Source organism: Nyctereutes procyonoides, unplaced genomic scaffold (genome assembly GCF_905146905.1).
Source record: "Nyctereutes procyonoides isolate TBG_1078 unplaced genomic scaffold, NYPRO_anot_genome, whole genome shotgun sequence".
Classification (NCBI taxonomy): Eukaryota; Metazoa; Chordata; class Mammalia; order Carnivora; family Canidae; genus Nyctereutes; species Nyctereutes procyonoides.
Genome location: NW_026575131.1, coordinates 23804693 through 23813339, shown reverse-complemented (window position 1 = coordinate 23813339; position 8647 = coordinate 23804693). Strand labels below are relative to the sequence as shown.

The following is an 8647-nucleotide window of genomic DNA, read 5'->3' as shown; positions in this document are numbered from 1 at the left end:
TGTGAACCTACAGCAGGTTAAAGATTTATTTTTATGTGCATTAAAATGTTGCTACAAACTCTATCATTTTGATTTCATAGATAATATTCTTAAGGCAAAGTAAAGAAAAACCTGATTTAAGAGAAAATTTTAAGGAGAATAGTAGAATGGTATATTCAAGATAAAGAAATGTAAAGGACCAAAGGTTAGGAAATACTTGTAAGACATATTTATTTTTCTTTCTCTTAGGATATCCATTAGCTGTGTTTAACATTTATAAGGTATTTGGAGAAAAGGATGAGAGGAAAGAAAGGGAGGAAGGGGAAGAAAGGCTTGGCTATTGGAGAGGTGGAGCTAGTGGAATTTCATGGAGTGAAAAAGAGGACACATTAAAAATTGTGAAAAAAAAAAAAGACAGGCATTTGGGTGGCTCAATTGGTTAAGGGTCTGACTCTTGATTTCACATCAAGTCATAATTCCAGGGTCATAGGATTGAGATCCATGTTGAGGTCTGCACTCAGCAGGGAGTCTGCTTGGGATCCTCTCTCCCTCTCCCTCTGCCTCTCCCCTCCTCCATCATGTACATGCTTTCTCTCTCTCTCTCTCTCTCAAATAATAAATAAATAAATCTTTTTTAAAAACTGTGAAAAATTGAAAACATGTACAATAGCATAGAGAATAATATACTGAGCACCAGAGTACGATACCATCACCCAACTCAATGATAATCAACTCATGGCCAATATTGTTTCACCTGCATCCTCTCTCCTCTCAGATCATTTTGAAGCATCCCAGATATTATATCATTCCATCTATAAATAGTTTACAAGTATCTTTAAAATACAGGGACTCATTTTAAAAAGCAAATACACTTCCAGTTTCTAGTCTGGAACTTATAAGTTGCCACTCTGTCCTAAGAAGTAAAAGTCAAATAAACTAAAAAACCAATTATTTTATCTGTGAGAGAAGTGAAGGTACAGGCAAACAACTACCCCAATATTGGAGAGGCAGACAAGCAGATACAGAGAATCATAATTACTGCAGCAGAAACCTACAAGCAAAACTCCTCGGGAACAAGTGCCAGGAATTAAAACCTGAACTATTCTTGATGAATTGCTGGAAGCTCAGTGTGGATGACTCTGAGAATTAAAAAAACTCCAGGATGACTAGTCAAATACCCACATTTGTGTGATTTTGGAATTTGGAATTTTGTGAATTTTACCTCTTCCAATAGCTCTATCAAGTTCTCACAGTAAATATTTGAGAAAAATCCCCCCATACTTTCAGCAACAGAGAGGGAAAAGGAACCATTTTGAAATACACCAGAGCATTCTGTTCTTAACAAAACCTGCCCTCAAGAGCCTTAACAAAGGCTGTATTTTACCAGAGCCTAACTAATCTAGGCAGAGGGAAATACCCAACCTCAACTGGCTCTAGTTTTCCATTTACAGAAAGGGAAATACCCAACTCCAGCACCCTGTAGCCATCCTACATCACTTAAGTAAGGGGAAATACCTGAGATTTACTTGTGAAGTTCACAGTCCAGAAGCACATGCCCAAAAAAGATTGAGACTACTAATAGGATCATAGAATATCTTCCTCTCCTTCCATTATTCGTCCATCAGTAAAGGCCTACTTACTGCAGTCTCTTTTATCCAGTACATCCTGTACACTCTTCAATAAGAAATTACAAGGCATACTAAAAGGAGAAAAAAGACAGTTTGAAGAGACAGAGCAAACATTAGAACCACAATCAGATCTAACAGGAATATTAGAATTGTCATTCCAGGAATTTTAAATCTATGATTAATATGCTAAGTGCCTTAGTGGAAAAAATAGACAACATGAAAGAATAGGTGGCTAATGTAAACAGAGAAATGGAGGTTCTAAGAAAGAATCTAAAAGAAATACTAAATACTGTAACAGAAATAAAAGACACCTTTGATGGCTTCCTTAGTAGTCTGGACATGGTGAAGGAAAGAATCTCTTAACTGGAGGAAATGACAATAGTTACTTCCAAAATTGAAAAGCAAAGAGAAAAAAGATCACTGGAAAGAAAACAGAATATTCAAGAACCATAGAAGAATTATAAAAGGTATAACATACACATAATGGGAATACCAGCAGAAGGAAGAGAAAAAAAGAATAGAAGTGATATTTGAAGCAATGCTGAGTGAGATTTTTCCCCTCAAGTCACATCAGACCACAAATTAGGAAATTCAGAGAAAATCAGCCAAGATAAAAGCCAAAAAAAAAATATACCAAGGCGTGTCATATTCAACCTTCATAAAATGAATGAGAAAAAAAATATCTTGGAAAAACCATAAAAAACAAAAACTTGCCTGCAGAGAGCAAAGAGCAGTTTATATCCTGGCATAAGCCTATGGTTTTGCCGTAGCTTGCTTGTCCAGGATTGCAATTTTGTTATTCTGAATAAACCCATTTTTTTTTTAGTAAAACAAGCAAACAAACAAAATAATTTCATCCTACTTCTCAAAAACCATGCAAAGAGAGAGTAAAATATTTATAATGTTACCAGGAAAAAAACCATCAGCCTAGAATTCTGTACCTTATAAAAGTATCCTTCAAAAGTGAAAGAGAAATAATGATAATAGCAAATGCATTCAAATATAGATACATATATATTTGAACTATATAAATGAGCTATATACATAACAGTAAATGTATTTTGCAAATAAGTCTAGACAACCATTAAACTATGTTTAAAATAAAAAGTATAATTGATATGCTTAGACAGGAGAGAAAATGAAATCATACACAATGCTCCAAGAAAGGACAAATGGCAGGAAAAAAGTTGATAAAAAATAGATAACAAAGAACAAGGGCAACACATAGGAATCAGTAACAAATGTAGTAGATATTACCAACTATCTCAATGCTTGCTTTAAATGTCAATACACCAGTTAGAGATTACTCCTTACTGCCCCTGGACCCCACGGAGTAAGCATCGTTAAAGTTTCCCCTCCCACCGCTGTCATGTCTAAGTCAGAGTCTCCCAAAGAGCCTGAGCAGCTGCAGAAGCTCTTCATCGGAGGTTTGAGCTTCGAAACAACTGACGAGAGTCTGAGGAGCCATTTTGAGCAATGGGGAACACTTACAGACTGTGTGGTAATGAGAGATCCAAATACCAAGTGCTCCAGGGGCTTTGGGTTTGTCACGTATGTCACCGTGGTGGAGGTGGATGCAGCCATGGATGCAAGGCCACACAAGGTGAATGGAAGAGTTGTGGAACCAAAGAGGGCTAGCTCAAGAGAAGATTCTCAAAGACCTGGTGCCCATTTAACTGTGAAAAAGATTTTTGTTGGTGGCATTAAAGAAGACACTGAAGAACATAATCTAAGAGATTATTTTGAACAGTATGGGAAAATTGAAGTGATTGAGATCATGACTGACCGTGGCAGTAGCAAAAAGACAGGTTCTGCTTTTGTGACATTGATGACCATGACTCTGTAGACAAGATTGTCATTCAGAAATACCATACTGTGAATGGCCACAACTGTGAAATAAGGAAAGTCCTATCGAAGCAAGAGATGGCTAGTGCTTCATTCAGCCAAAGAGGCTGAAGTGGTTCTGGAAACTTTGGTGGTGGTTGTGGAGGTGGTTTCGGTGGGAATGACAACTTTGGTTGTGGAGGGAACTTCTGTGGTCGAGGTGGCAGTCTAGATGGTGGTGGATATGGTGGCAGTGTGGATGGCTATAATGGATTTGGTAAAGATGGAAGCAACTTTGGAGGTGGCGGAAGCTATAACGATTTTGGCAGTTACAACAATCAATCCTCAACTTTTGGACCCATGCAAGGAGGAGATTTTGGAGGCAGAAACTCTGGCCCCTATGGTGGTGGAAGCCAATTCTTTGCCAAACCATGAAACCAAGGTGGCTATGGCGGTTCCAGCAGCAGCAGCAGCTATGGCAGTAACAGAAGGTTTTAATTACTGCCAGGAGACAAAGCTTAGCAGGAGAGGAGAGCCAGAGAAGTGACAGGGAAGCTACAGGTTACAACATATTTGTGAACTCAGCCAAGCACAGTGGTGGCAGGGCCTAGCTGCTACAAAGAAGACATGTTTTAGACAATACTCATGTGTATGAGCAAAAAAGCTCAAGGACTGTATTTGTGACTAATTGTATAACAGGTTATTTTAGTTTCTGTTCTGTGGAAAGTGTAAAGCATTCCAACAAAGGATTTTAATGTAGATGTTTTTTGTACCCATGCTGTTGATTGCTAAATGTAATAGTCTGATCATGATGCTGAATAAATGTGTCTTTTAAAAAATAATTAAAAAATAAATGTCAATACATCAATTAGAAGACAGATATTACCAGAATGGTTCAAAAATATTAGACCCAACTTAAATATAGAGACATATATAAATTTAAAGTAAAAGGATGGAGAAAGATGTACCAAGCTAACACTAACTTAAAAAAGTGAGGGTAGCCATGTCAATTTCAGATAAAGTAGACTTCAGAGCAAGGAAAATCAGGAGGGATTAAGTGGGGCATCCTATAATGATAAAAAGGTCAATACTCCAAGAGAATATAAGAATTCTTAATGTGTATGTATCTAAAATCTGAGCATCAAAATACATGAAGCAGACACTCATAGAACTGCAAGAAGAAATGGATAAATCCACTAACATAGTTAGAGACTTTAGCATCCTTATATCATCAATGGATTATCTAGCAGGCAGAAAAAGTTGAAATCAACAGCACAACACAACTGGTTATAGTGGACATTTATAGACAACTTCACATAACAACAGCAGATTACACATTCTTCTTAAGCTCATATGAAACATTCACCAAGGTAGACAACATTCCAGGCCAGAAAAGATAGATGCCTTAACAAATTTTAAAAATAGGAACTATACAATGTCTGCAGAATGGGATTAAACTAGAAATCTGTAGTAGAAAGATAGCTATGAAGCCCCAAATACTTGGTTATTAAATAGTACACTTCTAAATAACACATGGGTCAAAAAGGCAATCTCAAGAGCAATTTTAAAATATTTGAACTAAATGAAAATAAAAATACAATTTTATAAAAATTGGTGAGATGCTATGAAAGCAGGTCTTAGAAGAAAATTTCTAGTATTGAATGCATATACCAGAAATTAAGAAAGCTCTAAAAGCAATAATACAAGCTTCCCTCTTACAAAGTTAGAAGAAAAATAATTAAAGAATAATAAATTCAAAGAAAAAATAATAGAGATATAGGAGTAGAGCAGACATCAATAAAATTAGAAATAGGAAATCAATAGGGAAAATCCAGAAAACCAAAAGCTGATCCTTTGAAAAGATTGATAAAATTGATAGGCCTCTAGCTATGTTAACTGAGAAGGAAATGCAGAAGACACAAATTACTAATATGAGAAATGAAAGCGGGCAGATATCAGTACAGATCTATGAACATTAAAAAGATAATAAAATAGTATTATGGATGACTCTATACCTATAGATTTGATCATCTGGATGAAGTGGACCAATTCCTTGAGAGACTACAATTTTCTAAAACACAAGAGAAACAGACAATCTGAATAGGCCAACATCTGTCAAACGAAGTTGAATTAATAACTAGTAACATTCCAAAATAGAAAGAACTGGGTTCATTGCTGAATTCTACCAAACATTTAACAGAGAAATGATACAAATTCTCTACAATCTTTTCCAGAAGGTAGAAGCAGAGTGGAATACTTCCTAACATCCTATGAGGGTAGCACTAACACCAAACTAAACAAAGATATAACAAGAAAACTATGGATAAATTTCTCTTGTGAACAGATAAGAAATCTTCAACAAAGTATTAGCCAATTGAGTCCAACAACATATAAAAAGAATTATACACCATGACCAAGTAGGATTTATTCCAGGTATACAAGTCTGGTTCTGTATTCAAAAATCAATGAATGTAATCTATCACCTCAACAAGCTAAGGAGAAAAATCATATTATCATATTAATAGATGCAGAAAAACGTTTTATCAAAATCCATCACTTATTCATGATAAAAAATCTCAGTAAGCTAGGACTAGAAGATTGTACTGAAAGTCTTAGCTAATGCAGTAACATGAGAAAAGGAAATAAAAGAAATACAGATTGGGAAGGCAGGAGTAAAACTGTCTTTGCTTGCAGATGACAAAATTGTCTATGGAAAAAATCTGAGGGAATCCGTAAACAGCTCCTGAAACTGGTAAGTAATTATAGCAAATGTTATACAGAGGTCAATCACTTTCCTATATACCAGCAACGAACAAATGGAATTTGAAATTAAACACACCAGCATTTATATTAACAACCCTCCAATAAAATACATATAATCTAGCAGAATATGTACAGAATCATGATGAAGAAAACTATAAAACTTTGATGAAAGATACCAAAGATGAACCAACTGCATGGAGAGAGATTTCATACTCGTGAACAGGAAGATTAAATAGTGTCAAGATGCTAGTTCTTCCCAATTTAATCTATACATTCAATATAATCCCATTCAAAATCCCAGCAAATAATTTTGTGGATTTCAATAGACTCATTTTAAAATTTATAGGGAGAAGGAAAGGATCCAGAATTGCAAACTCAATATTGAAGGAGAAGAGCAAAGTTGGAGGACTGACACTACCTGATTTCATTACTTACTGTAGAGGTGTAGTAATCATGGAAATGTGGTATTGATGAAAGGATGGGCAAATAGATCAATGGAACACAATACAGAGGCTAGGAATAGACCTACATATGTATGGTCAACTGATCTTTGACAAAGGAGCAAAGGGAATGCAGGGAGCAAACATAGTCTTTTCCACAAATGGTGCTTGAGCAGTTGGACATGCACATGCAAATGAATGAATTAATAAATGAATAAATAAATATTTTAAAAATAATCTAAACACAAACCTTACACCCTTCACAGAATTAACTCAAAATGGACCAGAGACCTAAGTGTAAGATGTGAAAGTATGAAACTGACAGAAGATAATAGAAAGTCTAGGTGACCTTGGGCATGGTGGTGTGATGACTTTTGAGATAAATCTCCACCAAAGGCACAATCCATGAAATAAATAATTAGTAAGTTTGATTTCATTAAAATTAAAAACTTCTTCCCTGTGAAATACAGTGCCAAGTGAACAGGAAGACAAGCCACAGACTTGGAGAAAATATTTGCAAAAGATGCACCTGATAAAGGGCTGTTGTCTAAAATAGACCAAGAACCCTTAAAGCTCAAGGATAAGAAAACAGTATGATTAAAAAATGGGTCACAGACCTCAAGAAGATATACAGATGGCAAGTAAACATATGAAAAGATGCTCCATATCACATGGCATTGGGAGAATGCAAATGAAGACAACAATGAGATACTGCTACACGCAGATTAGAATGGCCAAACTCCAAACACTGACAACAAGTGCTGGTGAGGATGTGAGGTATCAGGAACTATCATCTATTGCTGGTGGGAATGCAAAATGGTACAGCCACTTTGGAAGACAGTTTGGCAGTATTTTACAAAGCTAAACATACTCTTACCATATGATCCACAGTGTATTCCTTGGAATTTACCCAAATAACTAAACATTTATGTCCACACAAAAACCTGCACGTGAATATTTATAGCAGCTTTATTCATAATTCTCAATACTTAGAACCAACCAAGATGTCCTTCAGTAAGCAAATAGACAAACTGGCAAATGCTGACCATGGAATATTATTCAGTATTTTAAAGAATGACCTCTCCAGTCATGATGCGACATAAAGGAACCTTAAATTCATACTCCTAAGTCAAAAAAGCAAATCTGAAAAAGCTACATATTGTATGAATCCTACTGTGTGACATTTTGGGGAAGGCAGAATTATTTAGGACACTAAAAAACACTACCAGAGGACAGGTAAGAGGAAGAGATGAATAGGTGGAGCTCAAGGGACTTTTTAGGGTGGTGAAACAATCCTGTGTGATAGTATAATGGTGGATACACAACATTCTACATTTACCAAAACTCAGAGAATGTGCAACAACAAGAGTGAACTCTAATGTAAATTAATGGACTTTGGTGATGATGTGTCAATGTCGGTTCATCAATTATGACAAATGTGCCACTCTGGTGGGGGATGTGGCTAGCAGAGGAAATTGTTCCTGTCTGGGGATCGGAGGGTGGCTGTATTTGAGAACTCTCTACCTTTCTGCTCAATTTTATTGTAAGTCTGAAACTGCTCTAAAGTTCTGCTTCGACATGGATGGAACTGGAGGTTATTATGCTGAGTGAAGTAAGTCAATCGGAGAAGGACAAACATTATATGGTTTCATTCATTTGGGGAATATAAAAAAAATAGTGAAAGGGATTAAAGGGGAAAGGAGAGAAAATGAGTGGGAAATATCAGTGACGGAGACAGAACGTGAGAGATTCCTAACTCTGGGAAATGAACAAGGGGTAGTGGAAGGGGAAGTGGGCGGGGGGTTGGGGTGACTGGGTGACAGGCACTGAAGGGGGCACTTGACGGGATGAGCACTGGGTGTTATGCTATATGTTGGTAAATCAAACTCCAATAAAAATATACATATACAAATATTATTCAAATTTATAATAAATTTATCATAAAAATATTGGTTAAGTTATCCAACTATCTTGAAATAAGACACTTGCATAAAAAGAAAAAATAAAACAGAT

General features: G+C 36.0%; 1 pseudogene; it reads left to right on the top strand.

Moving 5' to 3' along the window:
- The first annotated feature begins 2976 nt into the window (after window positions 1-2976).
- LOC129521325 (heterogeneous nuclear ribonucleoprotein A1-like) lies at window positions 2977-3929 on the top strand (annotated as a pseudogene).
- Window positions 3930-8647: the final 4718 nt, after the last annotated feature.